The sequence below is a fragment of the Ostrea edulis genome, chromosome 9 (genome assembly GCF_947568905.1).
Source record: "Ostrea edulis chromosome 9, xbOstEdul1.1, whole genome shotgun sequence".
Lineage (NCBI taxonomy): Eukaryota > Metazoa > Mollusca > Bivalvia > Ostreida > Ostreidae > Ostrea > Ostrea edulis.
This window is the reverse complement of record NC_079172.1, coordinates 5,336,643-5,353,880: the sequence shown is the minus strand read 5'-3', so window position 1 is coordinate 5,353,880 and position 17,238 is coordinate 5,336,643. Positions and strand designations below refer to the sequence as shown.

Here is a 17,238-nt window from a genome sequence, read left to right as displayed (position 1 = left end):
TTGTGTTGAAAAATAAAGTCTCATTGTTTTATTATCACAATAAATTGATACGATGTTTATTACCAAAAATCTTGAAAATATTGCTTTGTTAACAAAATGAAAATTTTGAATTGAAGACGTACGCTATTTTTAGCTAATGAAAAAAACCCCAAAGCTGTTCGTACGTTTCGGGATTTTACAAGACGTCAGAAGATAGAAGCTAGACTTCCCGAGTGGAGATTTAAAAATATTTTCGTGTCGGAATCATTTCTGATGAAGATAATAATGAAATTATGACTTACTGTAAATACAACTTCGTTAAATAGTATGAAAAATATTTCTACCACTTGCATGTTCCATGCAAATCTATGGAAAGTCAGTGAAAATACAAATCAAAGATTATTTGGTATGCAAAATACAACAAGGAAAGTTTATAGTGATGTGTTATTAACTTTATGGTATTATTGATGTGACAAGTACCTTTTGTTGCATTGAAATCTTATGAAACCCACCATAAAAATCAAGAACGCTGCAGGCACGTTTTTTGGAGGGGACTGGGCCACCTTTTTAATTGACAATGAACATTACCTGTTATACATATTTTCGTATATGCAAACGAAAATATATATTGCGAGACTGGCCCCTCCACTATTTTTGATAGTACTACGTAGTAGTAAATGAGGAGATATTAATGCATGTAAGCTTGAAAGTTATAAATTGAAGCCCTGTAGCAAAGGATGACACCCCACCCCCACCCTTCCCAGTCTGAGGGAAAATAGGGGCTGAAAGTCTCGTTTCTCATCACTTCCGGTGAAGCGTTTCCGGTGACAAACGAATCCGATTCAGTATTATGAGTATAGAATTGGGTCAACTACATGTCCGAAAAACCAACGCTTATGAGTAAATCAGAGAACGCTGTGTATCACAACCATTTGTTATGTCCCTGTTTAACAAGTTGGCGTGCATTGTCAATGCAGTGGTTCAAGTGTCGATGGAGAACAAGTTGTATAAAGTAGTCAGGTAACTGCAAGTATACCTTTATCTTCAACTTCATGAGTGATTATTCAATAATTACGTAATTCATTTATACTTTTAATTCAACTTACTTCTCTTTCCTAGGCCTATTATTGTTAATGATCGACATACAAATGTGCAATGTAACTCAAGTAGATAATTTTGTGATGTGGCTAAAATTGGGGGGGGGGGGTATGGTTATATTATGGCCTATTACTTCACTGGGTTTTTTCCCATTATCATTTAAGCAATTTGGAGAAATTGGTATTATTAAGATAACTTTGTTATCTATAGCTTGATTAAGTTTGTATATATTTAGACAAAGACAAACGCCGGAGAGAGTAATTTCAGTGGTTGGTTCCAAAATTGTGGTTGAGAATTTGGCCTGTTTACAGCCAGATAGAAAAATGTTAAGAATCAGATAATTTTTGGAATTATTTTCTGAGGTCACCAATATTTTCTTTGTAATATTATTTCTCATATATGCTTCACTGTACATTATATATAAAGCTTTTCTTACATTTAGAATACAGGAAGCGTATTTACTCCCTCAAGTCCAGCCATCCTTGCTATCATCAGATACAGGACCAGCTTTTATGCAATATGAATTATTCCGTCTCGATTGTTTGGACTACAGCCGATTGCATGCAAAATTATTCAGATCAAGAACTCTTAGTGGATAAAGAACATTGCAAAGTGATAGAATTTTATTGCTGCAACTTGATTATTTGGACAACAGCTGACTGCAGAATTATCCCGGATCATAAAGGACTCTGAATGGACACATAACAGTAACAGAATTATTCTTTTAATATTTCCATTCCTGAATGAATTCAAAATCAACATGTATTGATAAAATATACTTAGTAAAACAATAACAATCAATAGTGCATTTTTTATTTATACTGAACTATTTGACACACGAGTTTTATAATATTCATATAGATTTGCAAATAATAATAATAAATGAAGGAAACGATATTGAAAAAAACAACAAACACCAAACCAGTGCTTAATAGCCGTGTTTCGAGTTCCTCCGGAACACCCGGGATTTTTCGTATTTAGCCACGCCGGTCACGTGATATGAGCAAAATGTTCCACAGGGGTACTTCCGGTTAATTTTGTTTACACTGGTAACAAAATTGTTTTTGACAAAATATAGATTTTGCGGCACAAACTGTCGCAAATCAGATAAAGGATAGCAAGGGATATATATTTACTTGGGAAGATGTCAAAGTTTACCTTTTCCCAAACCCGGGAAAAGCGTTCACGCAGAGGAAACGATGGCGTCATTTGTGTAGAAAACCACGAGCAGCCGAAATTGAGTGCGATTATTACATTCCGTGAAAGCTGAACCAACAAAGAAACATCATTGTTCTAGCCAGTTTCCTTATATTAACTTTTAGGAAAACCAAGAGGTTTGTACTGACTCTTAAAAATATAATATAGACTGTGCAAAATCTTGTCAATCTTAAGAATAGGTATACTTGTACCCTCATCCACATCTGAGCAGTGTATGTATTTTACAACGGTGTTCATGTGACATTAAATAGAGAATTTCAATTATGAACTTATGGTTCAGGCTCATAAAAATTACGAAGCAATTTCACAAGGGAGGGGGGGGGGGTATATATATCTGCCAATTAAATAAAATATGAGAACACCAGATAATATATCCCTACGGACCTATACTAGAATTTGCATGATCATTTATTCAAGCTCCATACCGATGGTTCATTCACTGCAAAATTTTGAATTATATCAAAGAACATTGATCTTTTCTCCAACTTTTAATACAAATCAAGCACAGGCAATATGCATCGCTTGGGGTACTCTGTAATAGTAAATTCGAACACAAGTGAAGCATATTGCTTGTGCAATCAAGGTACTTTGCATGTACATGTACATCAGATATGTACATTTCCACTCAAACCACTTATATACAAGAATGGAACCAGCTGAACATGAGCCAGGTTATATATTATGTATTTGCTCTCCTACCCCTTTGATTCAGTACTGTGTAAGGAAATATACTATTGAGTATATATATATTTTAAAAAGAATAACAAACAACAACAATTTTCATTCATATTTCATTCAACATATATAAACACAGGTTGATAACAATGGCTGATCTGCATATAATGACTGCTAGTTATTGGCTGGTATGCAGTGAAAGGGAGCTAAAAAGGAGTAAAAAGTTCATATCAGCCAGGTGAGAATTAATTTCTTCTTTTTTGTGTGTTATACATATGTAATTCTTTTCTTTTGCTGCTTCAAATCTTGTGTATTTGAAAATTTTCAGTCTAATATTTTGGCAATGTTATAGGTAGTGTGGCTTAAATAAACCAGTGTTAAGGAATATCCAGTAATGGCATGACATCATGAGAGTTTGGCATACCGACATTCAGATGATTAATGATGAAACTGAAGACCTCAAGTGAAAGGCATGGAAAATGATCCTGTTCCCATATACCTGAAAAAGAGGAGGGATGCCACAATATTGATAATAGACTTTTGTCAATTTGAGAAGCAAAGATGTAAAAAATAATAATAAAAAAAAAAAAAAATAATGAAATTATAATTCATGTATTTGTTAAAAATACTGTTCACTGTACATACATGTATATTTTTTTTTAACTTATTTGGAAATACATGAAGTAATTCATATTAAAACTGGGAATGTATGAGTTTTCATGATTTTTATCAATAAAGCTTACCATATTTATTGTACATATATCTGATTTCCCCTATACATTGTAGTCCTATGAGAGCTTGCTTGCATTCAGAGATCTGACATCATGTATAAAGCCGAGTTAAACAACTTCAAAATCTAACCAACATGTTTTAAATGAACACAAAAGATTCTTCCTAATTTCTTCTCTCTTTTTTTCAATTTTGTTCATAAATTTATATTGAAGTCAATTCACCTTTTTCAAACTTTTGATGCATATGACGGATTTCCTCTGTATTGTTATATCTATCAGGCCCAGCACAATCTCTATATTTAGCTATATAGTTTTATAAAGCTATTTCAAACAGCTTCATTAAGCTAGTGTCGATTAAATTTCTCAAGTGCAATGACACATAACAATATACATGTACTTTGAACTAATCAAAACACTATTCTAGGTATAGATCATATGTCATTTTAAGAATTTTCATGAAAAGAGAATTTCTTTTGTATTGATAACTGTCCACTACCTTGTGTGTGTCGAAGCTTTGATAAGTATATGATGACTTTACAATGTGGAATCTGTAACAACTTAATAATCCTAAACATTTGACAATTTTGGATCAATATTACAACATGATACATAAAACGACTGACCTGTTTAAAAGATGTGCCTTAATTATTATTTATTTATATCTTTAAAAACATGTAAAAGTAGCTACTTTAAGTAGCTTTAAATACCTAGGTAGCTATTAATAGCTACGTAGGTAGAACTATTCTTTGGAATGGACCTGGTTATATATGTTACATGTTTATGCCCATTTTGGCCCAGATTTGGTAACGTAAATTCTATTTCACTTAGGCCCTAGACTGTACTGGACCTAATCAGGCTAATGCCTGCTTTATGAAGCAGTGCACATTGTGTTTTGTTTAATCATATATATATATAAAATGTCGTCATAATTTTCATTTTACCTGTTTGACAGGTTTCAGTGAGTCTAATACGTTCTTTTCCTTTACCCCTCTGGTTACTAGACAGATGGGCCTTGTGTGAGTTGCACGACATCGTGACGATGTCAGATCGTCTTCTTCTGTTCGTGACGAAGTCTTTCGTTGTATTTCGTAGATCAATAGTAGCTTATCAAACGCTCATAAACACATATGTACCGCATACACCCCAAACTATTAAATGTGTATTTCAATTTCATGATGATCGACAAAATTAAGCCTAGGCCTAATACACGAAGTGTCGACTGTTGGTAAACAACGATAAACCGGAAGTAACCCTGTGGAACATTTTTGACGCGGCGTGACTAAACACAGAATAAACACTGTGTTCCGGAGTAACTCGAAACACGGCTATTCCTGAAGATATGAACATGTAGAGCATTGTACTTAACAGTCACTCCAGAAAAAGTTTTTAAAATATTACGGTTTAATAAACATTTATTAGAATTGAATATACTGTTTAATGCAAGGTGAAGATAACGAACAGTGATCAATCTCATAACTCCTATAAGCAATACAAAATAGATAGTTGGGCAAACACGGACTCCTGGACACACCAGAGGTGGGATCAGGTGCCTAGGAGGAGTAAGCATCCCCTGTTGACCGGTCACACCTATCCTGATCAGGTAAACGGAGTTATCCGCAGTCAAAGTCAGTGTGCCAAGAATGGCTTAACAATCGGTATGAAACACAACAGACAGCATTTGACCCAATGCGAGGTTGTATTGACGAACTTGATCGTTATAACGACCATAGAATTTGCGAAATGCTGACTTCAATCGAGCACATATTTATCTTGGTTAATATTGGATCGTAGACTGCTGGTATGTGGATTTTATCCTTTCTTTAGCCCTCTCGACGTAAATACTACCGTGGCTAATATGTAACACAATTCAACTTTTTTATAAGCCAAGTGTCCTCTCAAGGATAAAAAGCCGGAGTGTTCAAGGACACACATTGTTTTAATTGATCACACAAATGGTGAACACCTAAACTGTTTTCCAGCCTTGGGTTTTACTGGAACTTTTCTGTGGAGTACATGTTGATCCCTATATTCAAAGTTGAAAAATGAGTGATTGCACCATTCGGTGTTACACAAGTCACTGCTTTGACGGTATATCAGCACTTACAGGAACTGTATGTCATGGCCTGGGTATCAAGGTGTCCGGGAATATTTCAAGAGATTAGTCTCAATGGCATCGATCCATCTAACCTATATAAAAAATTGGAAGAAAAATCATTTTCATGCAATACATTCCTCTTTATCTCAAGGAAGTTATTGTAAGTCTTAAGTAAAAAGCCATATTCTTGAATTTAGTATAAACTAATAATTTTCTATACACTAATTGTATTTATACAATCTGAAACTGATTTAGGGAGAGAGGATAGAAAATTTCAATGCGGATGGAGAAGGTTTGTTTAATAATAATATTCCCAGTAAACCATCAATACTGTTGTATCATGTTATCAAATTATACCCCCCCCCCTTCCATCAAGTGCCAACCGAATCTCAATGAATCCACTTTTTAAAACATCTATTGTTTTATAATATCAAATACTATCACTTGTTTTTGAAAATTGTGTAAACATTAATGTATCAAGGTTTAGCTGCAATAATGTAGCCCTCTCCGAGTATTTTTACTCTGACCCCCCCCCTTTTTTTTTTTTTAAAGGAGAGGGTTACATTATTGCAGCTAAATAAGGCCATGCACGCGCGACGCCGATAAGAAATCAGTGATGAAGTTTTGTTGTATATGGAAGAGTACTATTTAGTAGTACTACAGCTGCCGTGTCTAGGAATGTTTTTAGTAAACATTCTCTCTATATAGATCGTAAAATCATACTCCTCCCTCTATAAACATTTGATTTATCCAATTTCAAGCGTGACTGCATGTGATGTATAACTGTGTACATCTTGATTTGTGGATTGTAAATAAATAAATAAATGTAAATCTATTTAGATCTACTTGAGCGTATACGTAACTAAAGACCGATGATCGGTATGAAGGCCCTACAGATGTGGTGACAAACAAAACAAAGATATTCATTATTTAATGGAAATCAAGTTTACTACCGGTATTAGAATGCATTTATACTGACCTGCACAACTTTCCCCATAACGTCCACTTCTTTGCATCGACCAGAAAACGATAAAAACTGCAGGATATCTCCAATTGGTATGATTTCTTGCAAACCGTAACGGGTTTGTTTGTCACCGGAAGTACTCAAATCTCGCGTCATCTCGTTTGCGAGCTTACAGCCCCTATCACGAACACCATAAATCCCTCCACTAATTCAGGTTCTGAAGATCTTTATCATGACTATTATATTTTTATTACTGCCTGTCATGACAGCGATTTTTTTCTACCCATTGGTACTGGTACCGGTACCCATTCAATTGGGAAAAATAGCGTCAAAATTGAACAAATTGGGAATTTTCTACCAACGTATCGGCAAATGATTTCAACCAAAACAGAAGAAAACAAAGAACAAAACAAGAAGTATTCATCACTTTACAAACTTTTTATACGGTAATATTTGCTGTTGTGAGACATAAGGAATCATCATAGGCTCGTTTTAGAATTGTCATAGGTCTACAATACTTGATCTGTACTTTCGATTTAATAGCGGAAGTGAACATTTTAGTTAACTCGAACAACGTTTCAGACTAAGTAAATTACGACGTCAGTGGTCTATTTTCGGCAAGTGAATTGGGAATTTTTAGTCTCAAAATTGGGAAAATCAACGGTTTTTGGCATTGGGAATGGTACCGTTTATCGGTACCAGTTATATAAGGAAAAAAATCGCTGCATGATATTTAAGCCATGTGCAACTTTCAACTTCTCACACGCATCCCTATGTTTACGGATCTATGCCGATATGGAAAAAATCACAAGCATCTGTTCAAAGTATGGACAACACTACACACACACACCCTTCTGATTTTTGGGCGGTGATTATTCCTCCGAAATGTGTAGATTCCCCGCCTATCCCATCCTAATTTCGATTTATGTATTCGTGAACACGCTTTTTGTAAGCATTATATTTGCCGTATACTGTTTATAATAAGTATTTTATTATACCGGTCCAGTAGAAAGCCAATCTCTAAAGCTTATAAAAAGCGTGAAACGCCTTCAGACTACATAAATCGAAATTGGGATGAGACAGACAAGGAATCCACACATTTTGGAGAAATTGTCACCGCAAAAAAAAATCAGAAAGGGGGTGGGTGGGTAGTTGTATCTATATATCAGGTGTCTGTCGGGGAAAATGGGGGTGGGGGGGGGGGGGGGTGGAGTGGAGCCTCCTCTATATTTCAAAGCATTTCCCCCTAACGTTAGTAACTAAATAATATAAAATAAGATCAACTGTGGTCAATGGTCACCATTAAAACCATCCTTTAGCCTGTTATTTTTAATTCATCTCTGACTCTTCATCTTTCTATATATAACTCTAAAGAATTCCAATGTAATTTTAGAAGAGCGTGCTAGCCAGTCAAAATCGCGCACTTATTCTGCGCGGTATCAGTACAAAGCACTTCGTGGTATAAAACGGAAAATCGAGCTGTAGACCCATGTTTTGTTGCAGTTTTCGGAGATAATAGGCAATAAATGCAGTCATGCCATACATGGTTTTTTAGTTGAATGATTGTACAAGAGAACGGTAGTAAGTACATGTACATAGCATATTCCCTGGAAGCTCAAAAGGCCGACATTTTCAGGGAGTGCCATTTGAAGCTAGGTACCTTGTGTTATTATTAGTATACAGAGGTCGTAAGTTATTTACTGAAACAAGTGGCTGTGCTCGGTACCCCTTGCTTGTCGTTAGAGGCGACAACATTGGGCAGTCCTTCAGATGAGACCGTAACATTCGAGGCCCCGTTTCACGGGTGTGGCACTACAAAGATCTTTCCCTCTCAAAGGCCGTATGCGCCAAGCATAGGCCTACATTTTGCAGCCCTTCACCAGCAATGGTGACGTCTCCATATGGGTAAAATACTCTCGATTGGGATGTTAAACAATATTCAATCAATCTAACATTTTCTTGTTCTTCTTTCAACTATAATGTACCTGGACACGGACATGTCATTACTGATAATGTTGATATAGTCCAAAATGACGAACTCAGGTCACCTATTTTAAAAGGTCCAAAATTTAGAGAGCCCGATCTTTCAATCGGCGACAAACCTTTTATCTTTATAATGAATGCTTTGGAAGATTATTCCAGACGATGGGCTAAATATAAAAAAGGAAGAACTTGTTATCTTGTCAAAACCATCTCTTCCGTGTTTTGTAAACCAGACGTGATGAAATTAGATAGGTTACGCGAGGAATATCATTTTGTTGCAGCTGCCAAAGCTTGTAAAACACGGCATAATTTGCTTTTAAGCCTCATTATTACAAACGAACTTAGCTTTACTTCCACATTTTGTAGTCCAACTTAAACTCCAAGTTACCTTTTAAAAGACGAAAGTATTCAAAATCATGCTTCAGTTTCGTACACATTAATATCCCAGTCAATGGAACGATAACTGAATTACTGTATTTAAACTGAATTCGTACCTATACTTTACGAAAATTCTTACGGAGATGCATTACAGGGTCCAGTAAATGTACTAGCGCGATTCACCTCAAATCCGTTCATATTGACCATGAGCAGCTCAAAAGTGATGTTCATTTCTTATATTTATATTCATTTACTAAAACACCGTTTGTTTACATTGTTTCTATTTTGTTGCATAAAACGAACTCCTAGCCTCTGTCACAGTAGTTATTGTGACGTACGTCAATACATAGACATGACGTCACATTTCGTCTCGCCCTGCCTTTTATCAACATTGCAAGGTGCACTGTATTTTGGAGGTAGGAGACCGCAAGATTGGGATGATAATCCACGTAAGTTTACAATCTTAATCCAAAGGTGTTACTTGCGAAATCTTTGTAACAGATGTTGTAGTTTTTCAAATCATTACGCTCTCTCAGTCACGTGCTTTAAGCTAGTTCATAATCCGTTCATAGTCAGCGTGAACGGATAGTGTCGCGCGCTGAAATTGGTTGCTTCATAGAGGACAGTGCGATTTGTAATATGAATATGCAAGATGAAGATAACGAACAGTGATCAATCTCATAACTCCTACAAGCCATACAAAATAGATAGTTGGGCAAACACGGACCCCTGGACACACCAGAGGTGGGATCAGGTGTCTAGGAGGAGAAAGCATCCCCTATTGACCGGTCACACCCGCCGTGAGCCCCATATCCTGATCAGGTAAACGGAGTTATCCGCAGTCAAAATCAGTGTGGCAAGAATGGCTTAACAATCGGTATAAAACACGTCAGACAGCATTTGACCCAATGCGAGGTTGTATTGACGAACTAGATCGTTATAACGACCATAGAATTTGCGAAATGCTGACTTCAATCGAGACTGTTGAAATCCCTGTACCATCAACTTGTTTGTCAGTAGTTTACCTCGATTTAAAAACTGATTATACCCAGAACAAGCTCTTGCATATCGAATCAGTTGAGATATATAAACACCATATGCAGGTGATAATGGAATATTGCTACATAAATGTGGGAAGTTGACGATGGAGAAGCTGAAATCATCCCGTTTGTCATACAGTTGAGTTGTCAGTTTGCCGTTAATGTCTACTTTCAATAAAATATCTAAGTATGAAGCAGAAGTGGACGACTCTGTGGTGTCCTTTATTTCGAGCTCACAGGGATATATCAAATCGACATATGAATGAAAGCTATCATTGTTAATAGACAAAACGTCATCGATATATCTAAAAGTCGAATTGAAGGTCACAGCGATTTGGGCCCGAACTCGGCGATACCATAAATATAGAAAGGGGTCCAAGTCCGACCCAGATTAAAAAAAAAGATACTTGTTTAAAAAAAGATATTTGTTTATTACGCTACTTCCTCATACTTGATAATGGTCTTCATATAGACGTTACACGACTCATTTTTTTCCTTAGCAGCATCAAATGTTAACAAGATCTGCCATTTTAAAGAAGGCACTAAATACACGATAGACTTAAAATCTCAAATGCCTTAAAATTGATCAAAACATTAATCTTGTGATATTGCACTTAAAGAAGGAAATTAAACATTAATTTCTGGCTTCATTAATTTTTTATTTCTGTTTATTTCATTTCATTAAGATTATTTTCACCCATTTTCTCCTTCTTTAAAGTTTTAGGTATCTCGGGTATTTATTGTGTTTCTCAAAATGGCAGATAGGGTCAGGTTTTGACGTTGATCCAGATATGGCGAACATAGATAACTTTATTAAAGTATGAGGAAGTAGGTAGAGGGTATTTGATGTGAAAATTTAATTGATAAGTCCGAAATCTTCCACACTAGTCTGAATTTCGGTGCTGTCCTAGCCGAGAATCCACCCGGTGACCTGGACAGGTAAATGTCCTAGTAAAAATAAACACATGAAATCGAGAAAACGATGACGTATATCTCTGTTATTTTAAAAACCCGTGGCTTGACATTTGGCATGCAAGTAGTCAGAACATTAATCTATTCAAGGAGACCGGAAAATTACGCATATCGTACCTAGTTTCTGATCTTTTAGGCATTTGAAGCGAGTGAGTATTTTTTTTTATCTGGGTCGGAGTTAGACCCTTTTCTATATTTATGGTATCGCCGAGTTCGGGCCCAAAACGGGTTTATTAATTGGTTGTGTTGACTTTGTGTATTTTAACGTGTTCTATTCTCCCACATCCGAATCCACAATGGTACGAATTACCAAATATTTTTGTTAACTCGGTGTACTCCAAATCATTATCTTCCCATTATTTTGTTTCTCAAGCACGTTGTTTTGGATTTTTTCTCTCTAATTTCTAAAGTATTGAAAAAGAATTTCTATTCTCACACCGATCATGGTACAAACTTTTTACACCATCGACCGTGGACACGCTTGCATCGAAAATAACCATTTCATCATTTGTACCATTCTTGTTAACAATGTAGATTATTGGGATCCGAGTTCGAGTAGGTCCTCAGTACCCTATACTTGACCAGGTGACTTGGGGAGAGTGACCTTTGGACTCTCTAGCTTCTTAATTTGGATATGCAACTGATGTGTGGCTCTTGTCATCATCAAGAGAGAGAGAGAGAGAGAGAGTGTCCTCTCTTACATCAGTGTCGTGTAATATTGATACAGTACAACCAGCTGGAGTCTGAACGGCATCAACATCTGAAGGAGTGTCGTTTCCTTCTTCCTCATTGATGATAGTTACACATCATAAGATAAACATCAAATGACACTATTACAACAATATACAGACACTTCCTCATTGATGATACACATGATAAGATCAACATCACATGACACTATCACAACAATATACAGGCACTTAGGACATGGCTCATGGTCATTCACCCCCCCCCCTCCAATTATTTTTTTTTATCAGAGATATTAATATTTGTTTTGTAAATTTGCATTACAGATCATCCAAATCTGTTATTTTCCGTCTGTGTCACGTACATGTATTAGGAAGGTGAAGATAACGAACAGAAATGAATCCCATAAATCTTATAAACAATACAAAATTGAGTTGGGCAAACACGGACCCCTGGACACACCAGAAGTGGGATCAGGAGCCTAGGAGGAGTAAGTTTTTCTTGTCACACCCGCCTTGGGCCACATATCTTGATCAGGTAAACGGAGTTATCCGTACTTAACATCAGAATGCCAAGAATGGCATAAAATCACGTTATCAGAATACATGAAAACGATTGATATTGTGATACCCAAGGGATAGTCACAAGATATACATTCAGACTGAAGTTCTCTGAGGTGAGAATGTGTCATTTTTGAATAACCGATACTTATTCTTAAAATACTAACTTCGTCTTGGCATTTCATTACGATGTTACACGGTTTGGTTACTTTGTTTGGAATAGAATGAAGTGTACTTGTGTCTCAGAAATCCCAATAGATTTGCTGCAAGATATACATTCAGGCTGAAGTTAGAAAGTGTCAATTTTGAATGACCGATAAGTATCTTTAAATAGAATAAAGTCAATTTAAAATCATCAAATGGAAATAATTAATATTCTTGTTTATATATTTTAATATGCAAATCAATGACAGACTGCACTTTTACAGAGGTAATAAAGTGAAATTTCATTCTCTTCCAGATGGTCACCTTCCTTGGTGGATATGATAAGTCCTCTGATTAGACGATTTATAATCTGGTTCATTTGAACTTTTAGCTTTGATAGATCGTGAGATTTTAATGACATAGGATCAAATTTTAATTCACCACAGGCTCTTCCCGATGTATACCAAACAGGTTTTAGTTTTTACAATTCCTTGTACTAACGCTTTACTTCAGAGAATGGCTTAGAATGCCTGCCACTCTTCGTCTGAAATTTAATGTCGTCACTCCTGGTGAACCGGGAAATAACCTGCTCAGATTTCTTTGCACCAAGGGGCTTGATCATTTTCTCCTGGTTACATACACTGTGTTCCCGAACCACGTCACTTACACCGTTATTTCCTAACCCTCCTCCATAGTTTGTAAAGGAATCTTCTAAAATCAAACCCTCCTCCATAGTTTGTAAAGGAATCTTCTAAAATCAAACCCTCCTCCATAGTTTGTAAAGGAATCTTCTAAAATCAAACCCTCCTCCATAGTTTGTAAAGGAATCTTCTAAAATCAAACCCTCCTTCATAGTTTGTAAAGGAATCTTCTAAAATCAAACCCTCCTCCATAGTTTGTAAAGGAATCTTCTAAAATCATAGTTTTCCGCAGTGGCGATGACAGTAATTCATTTTTCAGAATGTAGTCAATCTTTTCCAATAATTTTAAAGCAGAGTGTGAAAAATGAAGGGGTGAGAATACTAACAATTAAGCACATTTCTATTGAAATCTCCCTCCTTTAGTTCACTTCAGCAATGTACATGTACAAGTGGCATATTGCATATAGTACTTATACAATCTTACGTTCAGTGAGTTGTGGTACTGGAATGAGAGTCTGATCTATTGTCTATAATTGGAACTGCTCATCTGTTTGTAGATCATCTGGGAGAACTCCTTTATTACTCTTGCAATATCCATTCATAATGTCGACAATTTGCGCTAGAGTATTCAATAGCAACTGCTTTTGCTCATCGTCCATTTTATTTCTGCGATGTCTGCCAACAGATCATTCATTAGGCTCGAATCTTGATCTTCCGTTTGAAAGATTTCCTATATCCTTCACCATTGCATGTCTCCAAACGAATGAAAAATTCTCGAGAGGGGCCTTAAACAAGATACAATCAACTTCACCATTGCTTCCACAACAACGATGAGCAAGTCGTGCTGAGGGCGGAATCTTCCTTTCACAATAGCATTGATGTTTGAACGGTAAAGTAATGTATTACAATAATGCAGTGTTTCAGGGATATCTTTTAATTTTGTAAAAAGCTTATATTGTTAAAGAATATGTCCATCGTGTCACTTGTCTCTGATTAATTGATCAACATGCAGGTAATAAAATCAAAACAAAATTACACGAATCGATGTTACATGTAGTCATTAAGAAGGGTAACAATAGAATCAAAATATTAGTTTCATGTTTAATGAAATGATCCTTTTCAACAAATTGGCATTGGAAGCTGTTAAATTTCTATTGCATACGATACCAAATCTTAAAATTCTGTTACCTAATCATCTGACGTAATCTAAATTCCTGAAATTTAATTAGAATTGTGCTTTAAAAAATTCAATGGTACAGCCATTTGATTATGAAGGGGGGGGGGGGGGGGTAGGTGACCGATAAATTTTGTCATATTAATATCTTATTATTACGAACATGTTATTCATTCTCTGAAATATTTAATTCCCAATCATTGAATAAATTAATGAGGTTTTTTTATTTGGGTATTGAACATAAATAATCCTGGGTTCATAATGACTTGTGTACAAATTTCATAAATCCCGGAGTGAATAATGAAACTTCAAACATTGAAACAATTATTACTTTACAACATGATAATCAGTTCATCGTATATACATTTTCTAAACATTTAAACAGGTCGCGGTAGCTCAGTGGTAGAGCGTTCGCTTCGTAACGGGAGACCGTGAGTTCGAGCCCCGCTCTTGCCATGACCGCGTCAGAACCGAAACGTTAAAATAGGTAGTGATGGCTCCTTTTCCATTGGCATTTAGAAGTGAGAATCACGGGGTTTTCGGATATGACTTTAACAACGGAGCCGTGTCGTACCAGGCGTTGGCACGATAAAGAACTGTCACTTCACTGCTACGACCCTGAGCACTAAGCAAAGGTCTAAACCTTTAGCTGGTGACATCTCAATATGAGTGAAAAATCTGGACGGGACCTAAAATCAATCTAAACATTCAAATTAGATTCCATGACGTCATTATGCTAACCAGATGATAATGATGCATCATTCTAGTATCGATCTACCAATGAAAATGTAATCAAATGGTCATCCCAGATTCTTTAACTTAAAAAAACTTTAATACCAAGAAATAATGCATACAAAAACAAACAAGAAATGTTAGTAAAACATATATGCCCCCCGTGGTGCAAAATTGAAAAGGGTTATACATATGTACCATTTCATCGATAGTTGTGCCAAACGAATTCAAAATATTGAGAAGACAATTCCTATGTCTAGAATAGATTGACCATGTGGCCTATAAATCAATAGGAGTAATCTACCCCTTATACTTTACCAGTGTACCAAGTGTGGTGTCAATCAAGCAATTGATTCTTAAAATATAGGAGACAATATATTGCTATGCCCAGTTTAACCCTTGACATTTGCTCATGTGACCTCAAAATCAAGGGGGTTTATTTTCTCCTGAAGAGTATCCTGTCAAGCAAAGGGTTCTCAAGGTATTGAGCGGAAAGTGTATTCCTATGTCCAGTTTGACCTTTGACCATGTGACCTCAAAATCAATGAATCCCATGGGGATCCAGGTTAGAATAGGTACTCAGTACCCCCTTGCTTGTCGTAAGAGCGACTAATTGGGGTGGTCCTTCGGATGAGACTGCAAAAACCGAGGTCCCGTGGCACGATAAAGATCTCTCCCTGCTCAATGGCCATAAGCGCCGAGCATAGGCCTAAATTTTGCAGCCCCTCACGTGTCCATACGAGTGAAATATTCTCGAGAGGGATATTAAACAATATACAATCAAAATCAATGGGGTCATCTTCTCCTAAAGATGTACCAGTGTACGAATTTTGATGTCTGTAAAGCAAAGGGTTTTCTAGACAATGAGCGGTCAGTATATTCCTCTGTTCAGTTTGACCTTTGACCACAAAATCAATAGGGGTCATCTACTCCTCACAATGTATCAGTGTACCAAGTTTAATGTCTGTCAAGGAAATGTTTTTCAAGATATTGAGCGGACAGTATCTTCCTATGTCCAGAGTTTGTTTGCTGTTTGCGCTCCTCAACAATTTTGCAGTTATCTGATGGCGTCCAGTTTTTATTGGTTGAAGAGAGAACTCGGATACAATGTACCTGGGAAGAGATCACCGACCTTCCGTAAGTAAACTGGAAAACTTTCGCAATTAATCGGCGCGAGCCTGGACCTTTTGACCTCAAAATCAATAGGGGTTCTCTTCTACTCATAACCAACCCATAAATGAAATATCATTACGATCAAGTGAATGGTTCTCAAGATATTGAGCGGACAACATGTGATCTACCGACCGATGCAAAGCTATATGCCCCTCTTCTTTGAAGGTGGGTATAAAAATTTACATACCCTGTCCCTTGGCATCAAGTCCAGCTTCGGCAGATATTGCTGGTGTCATTTTGTGAAAGGCATCAAGGTGCTGACTACAATGTTTAATTAAGATAGCATAGCAGGATGCTCATTTAAACAATTAAATGCTTTCTTTGTTGTTTTATCTGGTAATGAAGGTAGCTCGCATTGCAGAGAAAAACATTTAATATCTTCGCTAGCCAAGGGTGACGATACACGGTGCTCACCCTTGGCTAGCGAAGATGGACATTTTATTGTTTATATACATTACATTTACATTTTTATGTATATTTTGAAAATGTCAACTAGATTTAAGTACTGAAATAGCACATCGTTGACCATTTTGTTACTTGAAACAGAACAGTCAATGCACCCTTTGACATTGACGTCGCTTCATATTTGAAAATGATTAAGCTGACAGGTAACTAAAACATCGGATTGAACTAGTTTGCAACAAATATGTATTCATTGTCTATGATAAAAATATTGTCAATTTCAAAAGAATTACAAGAGAAAAGATCCATTGAATTTAAATATTCAGAAGTAAATGGTATGGAGGTAGAGTGTTCGCCTCGCATGCGGAAGGTTGGGGTTCGAATCCTAGCCGCGACAGACCTAAGTCGTTAAAACAGGTAGTGACATTTCCATCGCCAAACGCTCGGCATCAGGTGTGAATGTCACGAGTCCGCATGTGTCAAAATATATGATTTTTAAGAATAATCTTAATTTGTGTTGGCAGAGACATTTATAATAAAAGTTACATTGTATATATGTCTTTGATGTTAGATATAGTGATTTTAACAGTGT

At 36.3% G+C, this 17,238-nt stretch overlaps 2 long non-coding RNA genes across 2 annotated transcripts; one reads left to right on the top strand and one right to left on the bottom strand.

Annotated features, from left to right (window-relative positions):
• The first annotated feature begins 2,015 nt into the window (after positions 1-2,015).
• Positions 2,016-3,721, top strand: LOC125648814 (uncharacterized). Its single transcript, XR_008798361.1, has 2 exons — positions 2,016-2,411; positions 3,110-3,721. It is a non-coding gene; the product is annotated as an uncharacterized LOC125648814 (long non-coding RNA).
• LOC130050008 (uncharacterized) lies at positions 3,072-5,025 on the bottom strand. The gene is made up of 2 exons (XR_008798360.1): positions 4,643-5,025; positions 3,072-3,469 (listed from the first exon to the last, which is right to left on the bottom strand). It is a non-coding gene; the product is annotated as an uncharacterized LOC130050008 (long non-coding RNA).
• Positions 5,026-17,238: the final 12,213 nt, after the last annotated feature.